At 54.2% G+C, this 22,576-nt stretch overlaps 1 long non-coding RNA gene across 1 annotated transcript in view; it reads right to left on the reverse strand.

Moving 5' to 3' along the window:
• Positions 1-8,738: 8,738 nt before the first annotated feature.
• LOC136021560 (uncharacterized) overlaps positions 8,739-22,576 on the reverse strand; it is a 46,738-nt gene continuing 32,900 nt past the window's right edge. The window contains exon 2 of the long non-coding RNA XR_010615820.1: positions 8,739-9,582. This is a non-coding gene — a long non-coding RNA (uncharacterized LOC136021560). The remainder of the gene's footprint in view (positions 9,583-22,576) is intronic.

A 22,576-nucleotide genomic window follows, 5' to 3' on the forward strand; every position in this document is an offset into this window, starting at 1 on the left:
TGTCTTCACTTTGGGATACAGGGTGATGCAGACTGGGATGCACGGTAGGGGCTTGGTCCTGGTTCACATAAACCACCCACTACTACCCCAGACAGCAGCACTCCCGTCTCCACACGGAGCTAATTCAAGCCTTCGTGGCCAATTCACACCCAGCTCAAGTTGCTCAAGACCAAAAGGCAATTGCAGGTTTGGGTTTGTTGTTTTCTGATGGCGGGTTAGATGGATCACGTTCCAGAAACCACCAGCACTCGTTTTCCAAAGCAAACCTTGGTGCAGGGCAAGGAGAGCTGGAGCAGATCCGGCTCGTGAGGACACAGACACACACTGTCCAGGCGAAGGAGCTCATTCCCAAATGCAGCCCAAACCACTCAGCGCACAGAGGGACCTCGCTTTGTTGCTGCTGCAGAACAGAGGCCACGAGCTTTCCGCTGGCATCACCAGGTGAATATAAAGACAGGGTGCTCTTTTTCTATCCTGAGATAAGAAACACAAAGCCAGGGCTCCTCCAGGACCTCACAGAGCCAGGGTCCTGCTGCCCAATTGATCTCCAGCAGAACTTTGGACTTCTTTTCTTGCTACAACCCCCTAGATGTGGGCAGAGCAGGGCCCAAGAACAAGAGAGAGACCAGAGGCATAAGCATCCTGCCCTACCCCATAACCTCATTGATGGGTCAGAAAAACCCAGCCTTGATAAGAACCAAGAGCAGAGTCTCCTCTTTCCCTCTGCTCCTCACCAACACAACTGTGCTGGCAAAGCCCAAGCACAGACCAGACTCAGAGCCTTGAGGGTTATCTCAGCCCCACACCTCCAACTCCTTTGGCACCAATGATGAGGGGATATCACTGCCCTCCTGCAGGCAATGGGACTCTCCCCAGCTCAAACTCTTCCAAGCAGCCACCAAAGCTCCTTCTGGAGTCTGAGGGCAGCGAACAGAGTAGGGAAGAAGAGCAAAGCATGCTCTGAACTGCCTGGGGAGGTGGTGGTGGGGAATTGCACCAATTACCATTTAAATATGCATTTGGCTGTATTTTTAGCCTCCAACTAGGAGATAAGTTTGGGTTTCTCATTGTTCTCTCACTATGTGAGCCCAAACCCACAATACAAACCGGTCATCACCACCATAACCACAGGAGCATCCTCCCCTCACCACAGGGAAACATTCCTCGGTGCATTTCCACACCGGCAGCACACACCCACGGCCCCGGGAGTGGGAAGCCAGCCTTCAAATTACAGCAATTAACATTAAGTATATTAATAAATGAGCCTGGTTTTCCCAACAGGAGAACCTGCAGGGGCTTGTTGGCAGAACCGGGAGCCCTTTTTTGTAGCAGATGGGTGAACTGTTGCCATTGCAGGATGAGACCATGGGCAAGTCCAAAGGTCCTGGGAGTAAATCCTGCCCCAGTGCAGGGTAAAATGGAAGGGACCATCAATGCCCTCCCCTATACCAGAGCATCCAGGATGCATCAGCTCCTGCAAAGCCATGAACCCAAGGAGCTGAAGCTGCATTTCCAGCATGCAGATATCCACAGGGATACCTCCCCATCCCATTCCAGCTGCTTCTTTCCAGACTGGGAAGGCTTTATCTATTATCCTATTTCAAGGTACAGGGTGGATGGAGGTATAAAAGGAGCCATTTACTCCAAGCCCTGCCTTTCCTCATCCCTTTCCAAATACTTCACAGCCTGTTTTCCTCTTCCACTGAAGAAAGAAAACGCTCGGTGAGCAAGACTAGACACAGGGAGAGGAAACAGCGGTTTACTTCACCATCCAAGGTAAATTATGCCACCTATTATGCAAGCCACCCATTCCCATTACTGGTTGCATGTGAACAACGGGGTAATTTCACCTTCCCTGGAGCACTTAGGAGCTTTCACACCACAACCCCACGAGCAACTTCTTCACCCAGCCGACACTGCGCAAATCTCTACCGCACAAAGGAGATTTAAGGCAGGAGTTTAAGGGAATACCTGACGTTCATCCCAAAGGATTTTCCCTGCAGTTGGGAACTCACCATCCTGCCTGCAAGCATCCCAGTTAGGATTCCCCATCTCATCCCTCAGGCCACCTTGGACCTGCCACCACCAGGGCTGGTCCCCTCCTCAGCTGGGCTTCCAGCTCTTAGAGCTCCCCAGCGCCCAGACGAGAATATCACATTTTATATGGAAAACACTAAAATGGGCTCACACCTTTTAAAAAAAGATATTTCCACCTCGCTGCCTCCAGCCAGGCCCTGCCTTTGCCTCCCCCTCCCCACCAGGCTCCACTGTCAGGCATCTTAAGCCTGGTTTAAGTGAAAAAACGTGATTTCGGCTAATTGACAGCAGGTGAGTTACATGGCTATAAGGCAAGGGAACAGTTGATCGGTTTGATTTAGGGCAGCAGAGACCCAACCATCCCAGGTCTTTGCATCCCACTTGCACCCCCCCTTTGCCAGAACAGTTCAGCTGGCAAAAAGCAAAGTAATTAGTGTTTAATTTCTTAACAATTTTTTTTTACCTTCCTTTTAATTGCGCTACATAAACCTGTCCTAGAGCTTTACAGCCTCCAAAGCCACGGCCTGGGCCAGTCCTCTCGGCTGCTTTTAATTAGGGTGAGACATGCCTGGCACATTAATGTAAAGGAGGAGAAGGGGGGAGAACATCAGACCATGTTCTGGGAAGGGGTTTGCTATTGCAAGCACCCAGTTCATGTCACCAAGCATCACAGGAGCAAGGCTGGTCCCCTTCCCCCAGCACAGTAAAAGCTGCTTCAGCTGCTGCATCCTGCTCACAACAGGGAGGTTTGGATCCTGTGCTCTCTTGCTAGGAGCAGAAAGGGTATCTCCAGCAGCAGAATTCCCTCTGCTTGAAGGAGAAACATGAAGGCTTACAGGGAAAAACCGGCTTAGCTTTGAGCACTTGCTACCAAGCGGCTTTTGGGCTAAGCAGCATTCCTACGGGATTGGGTCTGGAGGCACCCCAAGGCTGCTGCTCCTTCCACAGAGAGGGTTTCTTGGGATGCACAGCATGCGGAAACGATGCAAAACACATTCCCATTCTCCCACCCAACAGGGCGCTCACAGGATAAGCCAGGCTGAGGCCTTGGCCATGGTGGGTACCAAAGGAGGAATATTTACCTCCCTTTGCTCCTGGCCTCCCCAGCAGAGCTGTGCACCAGGCAGGGACACATCAGCCAGGGCACCCATAGGATAGAGCAGGTCCAGCTTCACACCATACATAGGTTACACAGGACACCAGACCTCCCCAAGGAGTGTCTGTACAGAAGGTGGGAAAGACGGAAGCTCACACAGACAAGCAAGGAGGGGGAATAACTGAAGAAATAGCTTAACAACACCTGATGCAATAGGAAAGGAGCACATTTTCCTCCTTTTCCTAAGCTTGGCCCTGCTTAGAAAATCTTGGGATTCCTAGAAAGGACTTTTTGCAGGAGAAGACAAAAGATAACCCCTTACTGAGCAGACAGCAGGCTTGGATTTGCTCAGCTGTGTCGCCTGAAGAGGGAAAACCAGTAATCCCTATTCCATCCCTGGGTTCGCCCCTCTCCTCATACTAAATCCCTTGGCAACATCACACCGACGCGATAGCCCAGGCACGTAACCCCCAACCCCGTTTATCTGCAGCTTACAGAGACCTCAGTCAAGTCCAGGAGCCCAGAACAACATCCGAAAACCAGGAGAAGCTCAACCTCACCTACCTCCTGCAGCATCCTCCAAGGAAAACGGCATGGAGCTGTTGCTCCTGCAAAGCCCCATCCCATCAACAGGGCTCAACCACTGCGGGGAGCTTGTAACTGATTTCCCCCAATGAGGGACACCTGGATGGGCTTCGAGAAGCTGCTAAAGACCCTGAAAGCCGTTGGGGGGATGCAAATTGCCCTCAGGTGCTGGTGGTTGCTGTGGGACTGCTGCAGGTGAGACTGAGCGAGTAAAGCTGCGCAGGAGCATCGAGAGCTTCTTGCAGAGGGGGAAGCTGCCGCTGCACAAATGGCCCTTGCAATGGGTCTGAAGCTCTTATGGCGATCACAAAGATGCTTATTTATCAATAATGCTGTTATCAACTGCTATCGTTTGCATTGCATGGCTGCAAAGAGCTCTGGAGGTACCTAATGCACATGGTGTTAAGCAAGCACAAGCAATAGGGAGCTTCCAGCCTTCCCGAGCTTTTGCACCTCCCCACAACATTCCCAGCAAACCCAAAGAGCTTAAAAAAACCCAGAAAAAGCCCACAACAAAGTAAAAGGTAAACGAAAAACCAGCCAAAAATCCCCACAAACACAAAGCCGGAGCCTTTTGCCATCTTTCTTATGGCTCAGGAAAAGCACCAAGCACCAGTCATGTAACATCCCTTTTTTTACTTAAAACAAAGTCTGTTATCAGCTAAACCACGCTTCTGGAGCCTTTATATGTGCAAGAGGCACATGTGCCCATCCCAGCTCTTTTAGCTTTCCCTCCAAGGAGAGGAGCATAGAGAGAATTTGGGGGGCTTTCAGTGATGGGTACCCCTAGTTTGCACCAGCAAGGGGACAAAGCCCGACACTTTCCCCTCCTGCTTGCAGCTAAACCAATGGCGAAAATTAGCATTTTAGGAGGAAAAAACATAGAAAAGAGGCTAAATCAACTCACCAACAGCAGATGCTCAAGGGCAGCCCCTTCCCCACGAGCCGCGGGTCTCCTCCCCACTCATTCGAAAGGACATCCCCTTCCTGCCCTACAAGGGCATCTCTGGGGCAGAGACCTCCAATAGGCTTGTAGAGGGTGAATGATGGGGAAGTGGCTGAGAAGCAGAATCCTCTCAAAGAGCTCTGGGGGTTTTGCGCAAGGTGCAGCCCGTCAGAGCAGGAGGCTCCTGGGGACAGAGAGGGGCTTGGGACGAGGGCCTGTAGGGACAGGCCAAGGGGAATGGCTTGAACCTGCCCGAGGGGAGACTGAGCTGAGCTCTTAGGCAGAAGCTCTTCCCTGGGAGGGTGCTGAGGCGCTGGCACAGGGTGCCCAGAGAAGCTGTGGCTGCCCCATCCCTGGCAGTGCTCAAGGCCAGGCTGGACACAGGGGCTTGGAGCAAGCTGCTCCAGTGGAAGGGGTCCCTGTCTGTGGCAGGGGTTGGGGCTGGATGAGCTTTAAGGTCCCTTCAACACAAACCAGGCTGGGATTCTATGAATTACAGCAGGACTGGGGTGAGCACTCCCAGCCTCTTCTATTTCTTCATTAAAAAAAACCCCAACAAACTAAACCCAACCAAAAAACCCAAACAAAGCCCCAAACCAATCAGACAAAACACCCAAATCAAGCCAAAGAACCCAAGCAAACTAAAATCGCACAACTGCTCACTAAGGGGATCGTTACAGCTGCAGAAGCCGCCTGCAAGTGGATGTGGTGAAGGACTTCCATGGAGCAATAACTCAGCCCAGCCGCAGCAGTGGCTGAAGAGCGGCATTCAAACGGCTCTGTGCAGCTCCGCATTGGCCATGCTGTAGCTGTGAGAGGAGCAGAGGTGGTGTTGGGTCCTAGCTGACCAGCTGAGAAGTTTAAGTGCCTTAAGGTACCCAAGGGAGGAGCCCTGGAGGTTCTCCTAGACAGCACATAATCATGGAGCATCACTGGTCCAGGGCCTCCACGAAGGAAGAGCCCTGAGTCACCTCCCTGCCATGCTCAGGACCAACATCTGGAGGATGCCAAGGGGCTCCATCCTTGGTCCCCTGTTTTCAGAGGAGCTCTGAGCTCCCCAGATGAACTGCTCAAGCAATGGATCCATGTCTGACACACACAAACACACTCCGAGAATCATGTGGGAAATGAAAACTGTTGTTTCCAGCCCCTGTTGTGCAGATTTGGGATGTTTTGTGAGTGTTCCACTGTTTTAGGGGGAAACAAGAAAATCTGAAAACAATCAAGAAACAGGAAAAACTGCATCTTCAGGAAAGCCCAGCCACCGGCCCACAGCCGTGATGGTGTTTGCTCTGCTCAGAGTGATGCTGGGTCCCTGCAGCATCCCAGTGCACTGCATCCTGCACACACCTGCACCGCAGCCCAGCACCGCTGAGCTGTCAAAGCAAACATGGGAATGAAGCACACACGCAGCCTCCAAATCCACCCATCACTGCTGCTGGGACACAAGCAGGGCCTGGAAATTCCCCCCGAGCTGGCGGGCAGCTCCAGCAGATGGGGTTTACAAGGCCCAGAGGAGAAATAACATCTCCATGAGCATCTCTGACTGCCTGTAAATACACAGCAGCTGATGCAGCAGCAGATGAAAAGGGGCAGCAATAGGGATGGGAATGGAAAACTGCAAGTGGGGGGAAAGCTGGGTTGGGCTTGTGCTCCCCCCAGCTCCTCCTCCTCTTTGCAATGGCTCCTGGTTTCTAACTTTGGGTTCATTCAACCTGAAGCAAACAAAATTTACTGCCTGCTCTCCTCAAGCCATGCCCATCCCAGCTGGACTCCGCTCCCCTCTTTTTCCCAAGGGGATTTCTGCCTGCTGAGCCTCTAGGGAACAGGATCCCTATATTAGGAACCCAAGGAAAAACAAATCCAGCTTCCCCGGGCCAACACTCACATCCATTTGTCCCCAGTGGTATTGCTGCTGGCCTCGATACCCGACTGAAAGAAGCAGTAATTTGGCACTGGGGGAGCCAAAAGGGGCTCTTCAAAGCTGGACGTGCATGGCTGCAGGTACCAGCCAAGCTGGATCAGCTGCTTTCAGTGCAGGGGTACAAGAGCCATAATCAATAGGGCAGGGATGTGTGTTACCCATTACAGTGAGATGCTGCAGGTGAGGGCTGGGGGGTCCAGAGCACAACAAGCCCATCCAGCGCTATGCCCTGCATCCCTGCCTGGCTCTCAGCCCCTGCAGAATCAGGCCTGAGCAAAGGGAAGACAGAAGGAGCTCCAAAGAAACTCCTTGAGCATAAAGGCTGAGCCCAGAGCACGCCTTTATCAGCACCCAAAGGCGCCAGACGCTGCAGCACACACAAAAGGCAAAAGGCAGCCCTTGAGCCGAACCAACCAGTCTTAATATTTGCGTTTGGAAAAGTAAACTAATAAATCCCCATCAGTTTATCCGTGCTTCCAGTTTGTATTTATTAGGGAGAATGACAGGCAGGTTTTCCTCCCGGTTACACAGGTAAATAGCAGTACAGCTCCCACACCCTTCCCCTTTTTAACGGCCCGGCTTTCTGTTTGCTCACAGGCTCTAAACAAGCTGGATCTATAGAGCAATGCTAAAGGCAACCGGCCTTGGAAGTAAATATTAGTTATGAACTCCAAAAGGGCCATATCCAAGCACTGAGCTTCCTCCCTCCATCCCTGGAGCAGGGTCTGCAGCGCCGGCACCCATCAGCAGGTCCACACATGCTGGGATTAATGGAGGAGCGGCACCCAGGTAGGGAATTGTTTGGAAAAGGGATGCCACAGCACGAGCATTGGCCATGAGGTCACCAGTGTGTGCTAGCTTGGCAGGGCTGAGTGACACAAAGCCTTTCTGCCTTCCCTGTCACAATTCAACCTCTTTCCAACTCAGCTCTCCTATATGGACATCGCAGTGGTAGGCACACCGAGCTGAAAACAGGGTTTGGTGCAGGGAGCACCGTACGTGGCATCACCACGGCAGGCATCATCACTTATGACACACTCCTTGTGGTGGTAGCCACAGGCCCACCACTTGAGGTGTCTCCCTATAGCCACAATCTGTTTTCAGCAGGAGAGGTGCTCTGCAGCTCCCCAGCAGGTCGGGACAATGGATCCTACAGCCTGAAAATCCAGGTTTGACTCATGGATGGGAAGCCTGCAGTTTGCCTGACGACTGTTCCTACGCAATGCTGCTGTTCAGGGCATGGCCCCTGCTTCAGCACAGCTCAGACAGGGAGGAGAAACTACCAGGGAGAGAGCCTGGGGAAGCTTGGGGCACCCATTAACACCAAGCTTATCCTGTGCTGGTTTGCTTGTGAAGGGCTTGGAGCACCCTGCTCCAGTGGAAGGGGTCCCTGCTCGTGGCAGGGGTTGGAACTGGAGGAGCTTTAAGGTCCCTTCAACCCAAACCACTCTGATTCTGTGATTTCTGGCCTCTGCTCTCATACTTTTGCCCCAGAGCACACCATGGTTCTTAACCTCTCCAGGGTGCTTCTGAGCGTGAGCAATGGGTTTTAAAGGACAAATTTGTCCCAGTGGAGGAACTCACCATGGAAAGAAACAAGGGCAGAGATCCTACCAGTTACACCAGCAAGCCTGACACTGAGTCACCAGTTACACACCAAGCACAGATCCACTGGACCCATGTGCATGAGGCTACCGTGCTTTTTAAATGCAAGGACACCTTTTCCTTTTTTTTAAAGAATAATAAAAGGGTATTTCCATTCCATAAATATCTGTTTTATGGTGTATTTCCACACTGCACCTTCCAGTGCTTCACATCACGCAGTGCAGGGATGGGAAACAACATGATTTAAGGGGAATGAACTGGCATTTCAGTCGCTTTTGGAGCAGGAGGCAAGCAAGGGGCAGCTCACCCAGCCGTGCTATGGGGCAGCAAAGGGTAAGGGATGCAGACAGGGAAAGGGGAAAGGACAGGGGAGAACTTCACTGCAAAGCAAAGGCATTAAACCCTTGGCCTGACTCTGTTGGGGCAGAGAAGTCTGCCAGAGCGCTGGTTTCCTGTGCACTCAAACGCATCCCTCGGCAGCCCCGCGATAGGGCCATGATGTAAGTGTGGCTGAGCCAAGGCAAACGGAAAAGAACAGCGAGCACTCACAGAGGCAATGGGTTTTATTGAGGAGTTTAATCATTTGAGGGTGACATTTCCCCCCATCTCGATGCTTTCCCTGCTCTCTCCACATGGGATGTGCCAGGGCTGAGGGTGCTCGCCTGGCTGCAGCAGAAGGACCCTCCCCGAGGCCACCCAACACCCGTGGCACAAGATGAGGCTCTGGCAAACAGGTTTAAACCCCATGCATTGCGATCAGCTCAGCTTCTGCCCCATGGTTCTTCCAAAGGTTTTTACCCCATCAGTTCCCTCCACAGGCATCAGCGCTTTGTGAATGCCACGTGCTGCAGGCTGGGTCCAGGCATCCTCACAAAGAGCCGAAAGGCATCAAAAAGAAGAGCAGAGGGGTAAAAGAAGAGAAAAGAACCACAGCTGGTTCTTTGGAACTGGGCAAGCACTTGGTCATCCTCAGAGGAAAGCATCCAGCTACTGTTTGACCCAAGAGCACTTCACCATCCATCGCCAGCACTTCCCAGCCAGAAGAATGATTTGCAAATCCCAGAGGAGAGCAGCTATTAAAGTCCTTTTGGCTCTGCACGGGAGCCAGGAGCAAGGTCAGCTCCAGGGAACATGGAGCCCAGTGAGTCCAGGGGCAGCTGGTTTTGGTGGTGGGTCCCGGATGAAGGAGCTCACCACAGTCCCGGGTGCTCCATCACTCCTTGGTGAGCTCTGGGCAAGCTGCTGGTCCCCGCTGTCCCTGTCTCCATGCTTGCAGCTGAAGCACCCGTCCTCAGGAGGGTGCTCCTGGGTTCTGTGGTCACAATCAGTGCTGTAGCATCCTGGCTGCCTCCTCTCAGGTCACTGCACCCTGAGCCTTCACCTTGGACCCTGCAAAGGAAACACACAACGTTAATCAGGGGGCCAGGCTGGTGATCCAACAAACTGATTTTTCTTTGTCACCAAACTAAATGCTTGGAGCAACGTGTAAAAGAGAAGATGCGCCAGCAACCCCAGCATCTCCCTTTAGAGCACATTCTGCACTGGTGCCATCGAGCTCATCCCACACTCAGCATCACCAAGGGCCCCATGCTCTGAAGGCTGAAGCCCTTCCCAGCCTCTGGCTCTGAGGGCTGTGAGGGACCCATTGCGGCTGCAGAGTCCATGTCCAAGCAGGCTGGGAACAGCTCTTTATCCACAGCAAGGCTGCCATTCACACAGTGAGAGTGAAGGATGTGCTGACAACAGCCAGGGGAAATCCAGCATTACTCACATCACATCGCTCCAGAGAGCTCAAAAGCAGCTCCCACGGGATCAGGAGACACCAGACCGGGGTGCGGGATAGTGTGAGGGTGGATGAGACATAGCCAGGGGCTGATGGAAGAAAATCAAATGGCCATTTCCGTGCGGCAGACAAAACAACAGCATCTGGGAACGCAGAGGAAGGGAAAGCTCCTCTGCTTGTGCGTACGTGGGCTGCGTTACACGGTCCAAGGGAGGTGGAAGTCACTGATAAAACATCCCAGCACTGAGCTCGGATGCAGGATGAGCACAGTGTTAGTGCTGAGGAGGTGGAACAGGCAGCACAGGCAGCTCTGCCTGCCCTCCCTTCCAGGGATGCTGCAGCCACCCCATGCCCATCCCCAGCAGAGAGGGGCTCCTTTTCCCAATCTGCCATAGATTTTCGGAAGGATACGGAGAGGAAAGCACGGTGAGAATGGATCTCATTTATCCCTCTCTGTCCATCGGCTCCCTACTTACAGGCTCTGAAATCAGCTGCAATGCACAGGAGGATTCAAACTGCGCAGTTAAGCATGGCACAACCAGCTCCCATCTGGCTCGGACAGGCTCTTGGCCCACTTGGGGTGATTAATCATTTGCTCACCTCTTTGATTCTCACCCTGCTCACTCCATAGGATCATTAAACAGCTTTTCTCCAGAGCAAACCCTGCCTGATGCCCTGTCCTGCTCCAGCATTAACTAGGGGCACACAGAAAGCAGGGTAGAGGTTTATGCTCATTTCTCCTGCAACACTTATCATCTGTTTGCTTTGGACTTCACAAGGAATATGCAAGCCAGCTTGGCACCTCCTGGCCAAGATATCACACCCTCAGCAATACGGTGCGGAGGAATAAACCAGCTCCCGTGCCCCTTCCCCAGGGAAAGCCTGACAATCAGCTTTGGGAATTCTGGGAAAGAAAGAGCTCAGCGTCTCCAGGTTTGCCAACCGCTGTGTGCAAGTGTCCCCAGCCCTTGTAAATGTGTTAAAAAATAAAACCCTTTAAGAGCTTCCAGATGTTCTGTTTATGTTGTGGTGTTACCCAGCTCCATCCTCCGGAGGCCAATACACAGCCTCAATGAAAGCGCAGCAGCCAAGGGGAAAGCAGGGGGGAGTGGAGGAGGTCCCAGCCCTTTTCCTCCTCTTTCCCCATTAACTCCCATGCTGCTGGTGAACACGCTGAGAGGGGATGCAAACCCTCTCTCCCGCTCTGAGCATCTCCCTGCATCATGAGCATCACTGGGGTTTGCAAGGCACTAAACCCTAATGCTCTGGGGAATCACCGCACAGCAGGATGTGGGACACTGCAAGGAGCAAACACATCAGTGTGGTACCCCAGCAGCCTGCAGTGCCCACCAAGAAGACCCAGAGGGTCCAACCCTACTGCATCCAACTTCACCTCCACTCATCCACCAAAAGCTACCTCCTGCTGCTGTAGGATGCAATAGGCCATAAAGCTTTGTCAATGGGCGTAGCCACACAGGTCCCTGTGTGCGGAGAGCCCGGCTCAGGTCTCTTTGCTCAGGGCGTTGCAGGTCCAGCGCGCCGCTTTTGAAGTCCCCTCGAGTGTGCTGCATGGCTGGTAGCAATCAAAGGTGCATAAAGGCGCGATACCGCGGCTGTGGGCGCGGGCTCTGATGTGTTATCTGCCCTTCCCGGCGCGGGAGGAGGGCAGTCACCCCTGCGGCACATCTGAGGACGTGTTAGCGCCCGGAGATCAAAGGTGCTTCCTGATGGGATCCACCCCGGTGAAGCCTTTTTGGCCAGTGCAGTCCTTCCGCAGGCTGGGATGGAGCTGGAGCACGGCAGGAACGTGCTGCCGGTGCAGGAACTGCCATGCAGCTGCAAGGATGGGAGCACTGGGAATGGCGACAATACATCCCGCCGGGGTGGATGCTGCAGGATGTCCTCCCGCCTGCACTGGGGACATTATCATGTCCCTACTGCATGGATTAGGTTCATTGTCACCCTTCAGGTGGGGAAATGGAGCCCAGGCAGGTTCCATGCCATGCGGGTGCCCCACTTTAACCATACACCATACAACAAAGAACTTTGTTTTGAACCAGTGATGCTCCCAATGAAGGTCCATCCTCCCTGGGCCCTTGTGACCCGAACAAACCCCACTCAGGACAAACTTCCTTCCTCCCCGCTACCTGCACATCCCCCAGCGCTAAACCTACACAGAGAAGAACATCTTAGGTGCAGTTTATGTTACCCCAGGCCGCTGCCTCCCACATACCCCACGCTCCCCAGTGAAGCATCATCTGCTTCCCGGCGCCCTGGACCACTGCGGCTGCAAGAGGATGAGCAGCAGCACAGCCAGGCCACACACTGCGAGCCCTGAGGCCACCGCTGCCTCCTGGCCACCAGCCCCCACGCTGCTGTTGTTCTCCTCAACATGAGCTCACCGCAAGGTCCCAGGAGAGCAGGGGGGAGGCAGAATAAGGGCACAAGCTGCCTCCGCACTCAGCAGCAGCAGCGGGGAAGGAAAGCGCATCCATCCAGAGCAAACAGAGGAGGAGGCGCTGGGTTTGCAGCGGGAATGATGCATTTGGAGATGGGGATCTGCCTCCTGCCCCGTCCCCCTCAACACATGCTTGCAGGGTGCAAAGAGCAGGAATAGAAATGGGACTTTTGGCTGCGGAGGGTGGGAGCATCGCGTCTGCAGACAGCTTGAGCACAAACTGTGTGGGCAGCAAAGCCAAACAGGAAAGGAAACCAAGAGGCAGGGAAACGATTCTGGCAGCGCTCACGCTATGGCTCGCTCAGCGCTCATACCTCCCTGCTGCTGCTGCCTCTCCCCAGTGTCCCTCCCTCAGACCCCTCGCCCTGCTCAGACATGCCCCAATTCCACGTTTCCTATCCAAACGCTTCCCCTCCGAAGGGCTGGATTGAGAAAAATGCAGCTAAAGAGCTAGAACCGGTCCCAGCACAGCTGTGTGAGCATCACATTGCTCCGTCCCTGCACACCCACCCCGGCAGCGCTCATCCTGACCCCAGACTCCTGCGAAGGGGAGGGAAAAGCCCAGGTCTGCAGTGGGGAATGGGGATCTGGACACCTTAAAGGACGTGCAAAGGGATGGGGCTTCAGACCTGCTCACCATGGTTGGGTTTACCCCTTCCAAACATCCAAAATGAGGAGGCGGTGGTGAACGAAGAGGAGGGGCAGCCGGAGGGACACGCAGGGTCACGCCGTGCCCTTCGCATCCCTCCCATTTGATACTGGCTTTAAAGGGATTTACAGTTTGGAGATGCAGGTTTACTCACATGCCCCAACGTGCTTAATGACCAAAGTGCTCTTCAGTGAACCCAGCAGTGGATTGTAAAATAAAGTCAATGAGGCGAGTGGATTAAAGAGGGGGGAAAAAAGGGCAAGAGATCTGAGAGAGGTGAAACGGACCCGTTGAGTCACAGCCGGTGCCTGCCAACACACAGTGTCCTCCTGAGCAGGGCACAGACTGAGCTGCATAGGGACCCCCTCCATGCAAGAAGCTCCCCAGGGCTGGTTGTGATCCCCGTGCTGCCGAGAGCATCCATCCATCACTCTCTGCCTGTTTGCACATGTCCCTTCTCCCATGGGGTCTCCACAGCTCATTCCTCCTCTCCACTGGCTGCGAGCTGTGCCACATGCTGGTGTGGAATGTGACAGGACATCCAGCATCCCCCATATGAAATGGCTGTCTCCAGCTCCTGCGGAAGCTGCCGTGGACCACTAGGCACCCCTGACATGGTGAAGCTCACCCCAGTGTGGACTTGGTGGGCTCCTGTGGTGATAACCCACAAGCACTATGCCACAGGGCCAAGTTGGCCCCATTTCAGTGCAGGCATCAAAGCCCAGCCAAAGGTCCTATGGAGACCCTCAGGTGGTGGACGGAAGGAGCCCAGCAGTGCCCAGCCCATGCGACCCCATCCCGCGCTGTCCCCACGCTGTGAGCGAACATTTGAGGCTGCAGCATCCGGGGCTGTGGCAAAACCACACTCAGGAGGGATCGTTCCCATAAAAAGCTGAATGATCCAGTGGAAAAAGCGGTGGGGTGGGAAGGGGGAGCCCAGCCTGCCCCCAGCAGTTCCCAGCCTCACGCTTTAAACTGGCTAAAACGGAGCCGCCGGGCTCGGTGCAAACCACAGCCCTTCAACACCGCTGCAGAGCAAATGAGCCTTCTCCTTAAACCACCAGGCTCTGCTGCCAGAGCCAGCCTAATTCCCAGAGTTTCAAGTCCAAAGAGATTATCTGCGTTTACCAACCGAAGCCTGCAATGCAAAGAGCCTTGCCAAATTCCCAGAGAGCCTCCGAAGATGTCATTAAAGCTCCTGCAGCTAGAGGAAGCGAAGCAAGCGCTGTGTTCCCATGCCGCCCTTTCTGGTAATGTGTTAATAAATAACCCTGGCCCAGACAGGTGCTGTCAGCTCCACCACGAGCTGCCTGAGTCACCGACCTGCCACCGTGCAAACCACTGTGAGTCATGCAGAGAGCGGCCCTGTAACCCGCCCCATGGCCAGGCACTCACCGAGACCCAAGGGGGAGTGGGGATGCTCAGGGAGGCATCATTGAGGGGTCAGAGTCTATGAGATACACACACACACACCCCCCCCCCAGTCCTGGATATTTAACCCAAATAAAGGGAGAGCTCACCCCAAGAGAAACTGGTGAGGTTGAGATGCAGCAGGTAGAATTTACAGAGAGGGACCCATGTCTGAGCGCAGCATCGCAGCAGCCTCATCTCAGTCTCTCCTCTGGCAGATTAAAGCCATTCCCCTTGGCCTGTCCCTACAGGCCCTTGTCCCAAGCCCCTCTCCACGTTTCCTGGAGCCCTTTTAGGCAGTGGAGCTGCTCTAAGGTCTCCCCTTAAGGAGCCTTCTCCTCTCCAGGCTGACCCAGCCCAGCTCTCTCAGCCTGTCAATACAAGAGAACCATGCTTGCCAACACACCCCGGCTGCATCCCAGAGGATGAGGGTCCAGGGGAGATGCAGCGGCTCAGCTCCGGGATGTACTCACAGCACAGCATCCTCTGCAGCCCAAGACACAAACACAGGGTCCCTCCTCAAATACCACCCCTGATCAACCCCCTGAGCCCTTAACACAGGCACTTACCCTAAAATGAGGCTAAAAATAGAACTTTTACCCCCCAGCAGAACCACCTCTGACAACTTTCTCCTTGCTTGCATACTCCAACCTGTTCTGCGTGCGGGACCAGGCTCCCTCCTCCTCTGGCTCTTTCTAGCCATTTTCCCTGCTCCTTCCCCACAAGAAAAGGCCACTGTCTCTTCAAAGCCATGTGTCACACAGACTGACAGGCAGGGGAAGGAATGAAGAAAGTCCCATTCGCCTTCATTTTTGCACCAAGGCGATAAGCACAGCGGGATGTCAGGGTTGGACATCAGGGGCTCCTGGGAGAGGCTGCAGGCAGGTTTCGGGCAGGCTCTGGCACTCAATGACAGCTCTGGTTTCCTTATTAAAAGCATCCCCAAGGTGATAACGCTCTGACAGACTGATCGATGGGCCCGAGCAGCAGAACCATGCTCCCTGAGCATGAGCTCTGTTCAGCTCCCAGCACTCTCACTTCTACCATAGCTCCAGCAGTCCCTCACTGTGGGTGAGTAGGAGCCAAGCAGCTCCCTGTGGTTCCTGCTATCAGCGGGAGCCCCTCATGATCCATCTGATCCCTGGGCTCTTCCAAATGAGCTGGAGAGCTTTTCCCCCTCTGCACCAACAGAGAGAACAAACCCCGGACATCCCCGGGGAAGGGGATGCTCCAGGCGCAAAGACCACATCCTGACTGACCACAGGGCATCTCCAGTGCAGATACAAGGGCTTCCACCTCCCTTGCACCACTCCTGCCCTCTGAGACTGGCCCCACTGGGGAGGAAAGGAGGAAAACCCATCCGGCTGCACATTTATTTTGCAGCTTTGAGCCGATTTCTATCCCTGGGGATTACCGATGTTTTTTCCTGTTCTGACCCTAAGCTGATTAATTCTCTGTGCTCCCCTTCTCGCCCCATTCTCCCCCTCCTTTTTGTATGAAGGAATGAGGATATGAAATGCCATCTATGCAGGGTGACCAGGTCCACAGCCACCCAGGACAAGCTGAGCAGAGGGAGGATGCTCCCCTGCCTCCGCTACGGAGCCATCAGCCCTCCTGTGCCATCAGGTTCAAACCACAGCCTCCTGCTCTTTACGTTCTTAGTGCAAAGGAACTGGTATCACTCATCACCACCAGCATCGCTTTCCCAGTGCAATGGAAACTATTGGCTTGTACCAGCAACACTGGTGGGGACTCATCCAAGAGCAGCAAAACTTGCCCTGGCATGATCCAGCCAACACTTCCCAAACGCAGGAACCTCCTCTTCCGAGTGCTGTCACCAGCAGCATCGCATAGCCCAGCATGCCGGGGGCTGCTGCTCCTAAAGAGGAGAACTGGGACTCCAACAGGACAAGCCACATCCCATCACCCACCAGCACCATGACTGCACAGCAGCTCCTTTGCCATTTGGCTCCATCAGCCATGGAAGAGCAATTTTGTTTGCAGGGCCTCTCCATATGGGCCCTAATGGGAGACAGCTCCAGTGATCCCTTTCCCCAAACCCCTCAGCTTTCACTCCTAGAACCAATACACACCCCACTCACAGAGCCAGGTTAACCTTTTGCCACCTTAAGGCAGCTCTGAAGACACACTTCCACACCGATCAAATCCGGATGCCTTCCCATAGGAGCCACCCACCACTGCCCCATCACCACCCCTCTTCCTGCGGTATCACATCTACAGCATCCCCAGCTCCATCGCGCCCCAGCACCCCTCTGCTACGGACGGGGATCTGTAACAGAAAATAATCCCCAGGTAACTGCCTGAAATCACAGAGGGAACCCGGAGCAGAAGCCGGGAATGCCAGAACACCTCTCGCAGGCAGACACAGGCAGAGCTGGCTCTGTGCGCAGCCGGAGAGCCCGGAACACACCCATCCCTATAAAAAGATAATTACACAACCTGTGGTGGTAAATTAGCACAGCAAAACACGGTTAATTCCCACAATGGACCTCAGCACCGAATCAAGAGGTAAAATTACCTCTCACCTACAGTGAGCTGGGCCCCCAGGCCAGGATTAGGGCTCATTGCTGAGGCAGGGTGGGAAGCTTCAGTGACTGCCCTCACCCGAAATGTGGTCTTTGGAAAGGAGCGAAGCTGGGTGATGTGTCCCTTCTGGGTGATGGGGAACGGCTTGAACCTGCCCGAGGGGAGACTGAGCTGAGCTCTTAGGCAGAAGCTCTTCCCTGTGAGGGTGCTGAGGCGCTGGCACAGGGTGCCCAGAGAAGCTGCGGCTGCCCCATCCCTGGCAGTGCTCAAGGCCAGGTTGGACACAGGGGCTTGGAGCAAGCAGCTCCAGTGGAAGGGGTCCCTGCCCGGGGCAGGGGCTGGAGCTGGAGGAGCTTTAAGGTCCCTTCCAACCCAAACCGTTCTAGGATCATAACTATGTTGAAAACTGACTTTGTCCTGATGATGGGAGTGGGTGTTTACTGCTCTGCTGCTGCCTGTGCTTTAAACTGAATAGCAAGTACCGGGAATAACTGGGAAAGACGTGGAAGTTGTACCAAATCAGTGTCTGCCCTGTGGCTGAGGGCAAGCTGGGGCGGGCTGAACGTGCCCTGGCAACAGGAGCCCCACTGCGGTGCCACTGCCAATGTCCTTCATCCACAGCCACATGGGAGCTGCTGCTTTACCCTGTAAAACCCTGAGGTTTGAGACATGTTCCAGGTGAGCAGCACATCCAGTCCTTCCCGAGCCCTTTGCCCCGGGATGGCACCACGGGGCCGGTCGGAGAAGGAACAAGGAGCTTTTCACTTGGCTGCTTTTTTTCCTGACCTACATTTCTATATTCCTGCATCAAGTGAAGTTTGAACCAACCTCAGCCAGGAACAGCTTCAACAAATTCCTCACTAATTCTGGGAAACGCTGGGCTGAAAGTACATCTCTGCATGCCCTCTGCTGAGGTCACCCCTATGGTGCTGCTTCCTTCCCTTCCCACTGGGATTTGCTCCTGGGGAATTTTGGAGCTCTCCTGCCCAGCATGGCAGTGCAGAAATCCCATCTTGTGTCTCAGCAGATGGATGTTATCATTTGGGACTATCCATGGGACACGTGACATGGTGTCTTTGGGATATACCAAGCCTAGAGAGTCCCAAATGTAGCTGCGCATGGTTAAGTTTAGCTTCCAGAATGGCCCTGGAATGGTTTGGGTTGGAAGGGAACTTAAAGCTCATCCAGTTCCACATCCACAGGCAGGGACCCCTTCCACTGGAGCAGCTTGCTCCAAGCCCCTGTGTCCAACCTGGCCTTGAGCACTGCCAGGGATGGGGCAGCCACAGCTTCTCTGGGCATCCTGTGCCAGCGCCTCAGCACCCTCACAGCATGAGCATAACGTGCCCTGGGGCAAAGCAGGGAGGGGAAAGCCAAAAGACAGCGCTTTTCCAACACAATAACAAACCCAACCAGGGCAGCGCTGCCACCCTCAAACAGCATCCTGGCGTTGTGCCCCAAACCCCACCAACTGGGCTGCAAAGGCAGTGCCTGCGCAGCAATCACGGGGCACCCCCAGCCCTCTCCCTTCCCAAGCTGATCCCTTTTCAACGCTTCCCCACATCACAGCTGTAATTTACAGAGCCAATTTAACCGCTCGCAGCCGCGCCTGCGGTCAGCCCCGACACCAGCCACCGAGCTCAGGCACCGCAGCGCCCGCAACAGCCCCTGCTGCACTTTGAGCTTTGTTTGTTTTAATTGAGAAAGAGGGAGAAAGCCAGCAGCACCCCCCTCTCCCAAGCCCCTGCTCTCATTTTCAGGTGCCTTGATTTATTGATCGGCTGATTCCCTTTTAATAGGCTCTCCCCACCGGAGCCAGGGCGTTTCCTGCGGGACGGCTGCACGCACTGAGGATGGAGGGGGTCCTGCCCTGTGCAGCCCAGCAAGGTGAGAGGAGCCTGACACTGCCCAGCCTTCCTCCCACCGCCCTCCTCCTCCCCTGGCTCCCTTTGTTGCCTTGGGCACGATCCAGGGCACGGTGCCCACAAGGAGAATTCCCAGCGGATGAGATCTACATCTCATTTAATTAAATTTTTCCTTTTAGATCAAATAAGAGGGCTCTGCCCAGCCAAGGGCTGGAGGAGCGGAGCCGGCCAAATGCCAAGCCCCGAGCCTGCTGGGTTTGCCCTCCCAGGGTGGATGCAGGAGCTGGAGGAGAGGTTGACCCAGCAGCTAGGAGGGTGCTCAGGGGAGCTGGAAACCTTTGGATATGTGGCCAGGGATGATGGGTGAAAACACATCCTTTGCTGATGGAGAGCCACGTGCAACCCGGATAACCCATCCTACATGCTGGGCTGATGAGGCCAGGGAAGGACTCAATGAAATGAGTCATAGGGAGGGCAGCCCTGTGGTTTTCCAGCCTTTTGCCAGCTCTCTGGTCTCTCTTCTGTAAATTGTCCCAAAACCCAGACATGGACCTGGCAGGCATCTGGGAGACAGATCCCCACCCCACTGGCCATTAACAGCAGCCAAAGAAACACCACATTGCAAAGACTTCAAGCAACAAAAGTAAAGGGGAAAACTGGAAATCTACTCCTTCACCAGCCCCTGGGACACGGGGGAGACCCACCAGCTCCAGCCATTCCAGGCCCCTTGAAGCATCTCACTGATGGTGGCGATGCTGAACCCACTCTGGTGCATCCCCCAGCTCCTGCTGGCACGGCTCCACCAGTTCAGACTGGGTACCACCAGTTCAGACTGGGTAAAGCTGCTCAAAGCCATGCTTTTCATCAGCAGAGCGAGCAGGTTTGGCCTCTCAACAACCAGGGCTTCTTTAAATAATATATATATATATATATCTCAGTCTAGCGATGCTGCTGGCTTAGCCCCAGCTGACTGCAACTGGGGCCAATCCCCAGGATAAACACAGCCTACCTGGGTTTGTAAGTGCCAGAAGCATGTAGGCACCATGCAGGATCTCTTATATAAACAGCGCTGCAAAAACAGCCCTGAGCACTGCAAGAGCACTTGTAGTGCGCACTGTACAGGAGATGAAGTGTTTGGGAACGTTACTGCAACGGATCCCAGGGAGGGGGGAGAGATGGGGCAGTGCTTTCTCCCCCCCTCCTGCCTGCCCCATGCCTCAGCCTTAAAGGCATAATGCTTGGCTGGAGGAGGAGGCTGGTGTGCTGCAGCCTGAAGCTCTCAGCCACCCAAAACGTGCAGAATAAGCTGCTTACTCCTGTTGGAGAAGATACAAGCGATGCCGGGTATTCAGCATAGGGCTGGGATGCAGGGGAAGAGGCAGAGTGGGACCCAGCCACATGGATGAGCACAGAAAGAACTGTAGCCACAGGCAATGGGATATCCAGGTCTGAGGTTTCAGGCACACCAGCCCTGCGCTTACCAAATGAACACACTTGGTTTCAGCATCACCGGTCCCCACAGCAACCCCTCCTCTTGCAGAAGGAGCAAGGGAAGATTCCCTCACAAGACACTTCCCAAGCAGGTGCAATCCAGACCGTGCCAACCTTTTCAGAGCTATTTCCAAGACCTGTGCTTCCCACCCTTTCTCCCTTTACCCGCACTTTGCCCTCCAGCCCTTCCTTTAGAGCCAGCCAGCAGGTTCTGGAGGGTTAAAAGGTGTGTGCCCCCGCGGGGCTGGGTCCCCTCCCTCCTCACCCCTCTCTTCCCGGCACTGCAGACCAGAGGCACTCCAGATTTAATCTCCAAGACAAACACAACCATAGCTGGGACCTGCTCCATTTGCTCTCAGTCCACAGATATGAAACAGCAACAGCCAGGCTCAGCTCTGCCCGCCTCACCCTGCAGCAGCCCTGCATCCCCCTCACCTCTCCATGCACGTGCTGCCAGTGAACTGTCATCAGCTTTGCAATGAAGCTGCAAGGGATGGTTTGTAGCCGGGAGTGAAGAAGTACCCACTACAAGAGCCACTGGGTCTGAGTGCATCCGTACGGAAGGTGAGCACTGGAGCTCACCCTGGGTCCCCTCTACCATGAACCACCAGCACAGCTATAAGGATGCAGGCAGAAGAGGAGCATCAAAACACCAGTGTGACCACTAAGTGTGGCTCAAGCTGCTGATCCAGCAAGGGCCATGCTTCAGAATCGACCCTCACAAGATGGTTTGGTCTCAGAGAACCCACTGTTTTATTTCCTTTTCTCCTACAGTATCCAGAAACATCAGCTGCCCCCATCACACCACAAGGAGGAGGTATGGAAGCTGCTAGAAGACACTTGATACAAGCCAGTGGTTTGCTCATTGTTCAAGGTAGTTATTATTGTGATGAGGGTGAAAACCTCATGTCAGACCAGAACGTGCAGAGTACAGCATCCCTGTGAGCGGTTAACACCTGGATGGTCTTGCTGGGAGGAGGAGGAAGGAAACGGTCTCCAGGCTATTTGGCAACAGGAGCCTTCCAGTAAGCGCTTATCTCACATCCCATGTTTCAATCGGAAGTCGAGAGATTTGGTTCATTTTCCACAGGGAATGGCAGAGGTGAGGCTGCCAGCAGCAATCGGAGCAGCCAGGCTCAGCCGCAGAGCTACAGAAAGGACCAGGCTGGGCAGTACCAGACCCGCTTTCTGTCCTCACAACCTGCTTTGTGTTAAGTCAGCCTGGCTCCCCCCATGCTCCGGCTTTCTGGACATTTCACTTACTTCATTATTGAGAAGCACATTTTCTCAATCCTGGACACTGTGGACTTCCAGGAGAGAAGAACTCTCCCAAGCAATGGTAGAGCCCACAGCCTGGAAAACAGGCGCATGGATTAGCTCCGAACAGGGTGAAAAGCTCAACATCAACCCCAAGCTGGCAGAGAGAGCACAGTGAAGAGCCTGATGGCGTTTGGGATCCCAAGCACTGCATGCCACTGCCTTAAATCCAGCTATAAAATCGCTTTCTGAAGACGATGCCCGAGTTAGTTACACACACACTGATGTGTGCATGAAAAAGGCGATTATATAAAAATCCTGGGAGCAATAAAAGTATAAATAGTCCTGAAGCACCACAAAATGATGCCATTTTAAGTGCATTTATTTTTTCCTTGAAATCTGCGGGGTGGTATTTAAAGATGAAGGGAGCGGGAGGAGGAGGGATACGTGCTGCTCTGTCCAAACACCAACCACCCCGCAGAGCCCCGGTGGCCTCCCAAAGCCAGCCAAGGGCTCCAGGTCCCCCTTTTGATGACCACTGCGCACCTTTCATGTGCCACCCCACTGAAGCACATCAAGCATTTTCCCTCTGCATTGGTTACCAGCACCCCAGAAATGCCCGGCCCAGCTCCCCACCCTAAAGGGTTCCTCAATATTTGCCTTTGCCATACCCAAAGGTGGCCCCAGCCGCATCCCTGAGGTGCTCAGCACCTCGCTGGTGGTCCCTAAATAAGCAGCCGAATGATCTCACCCCAACCATCCTCGGGCCCTTGTGGGCAGCCTTTGTGCAGACCACAGAAACCTTCAAACAAGCGCTGGGAACAGGGCAGGCACAGTTCCCTCCCCGCCACCATCCTTCCCCGGCCGGGTCCACCCCAGGGGACCTTGCTCAAAGCAACCTCAGTGTTCTTGGGGTTTACCCA

The sequence above is a fragment of the Lathamus discolor genome, chromosome 13 (assembly GCF_037157495.1).
Source record: "Lathamus discolor isolate bLatDis1 chromosome 13, bLatDis1.hap1, whole genome shotgun sequence".
NCBI lineage: Eukaryota > Metazoa > Chordata > Aves > Psittaciformes > Psittacidae > Lathamus > Lathamus discolor.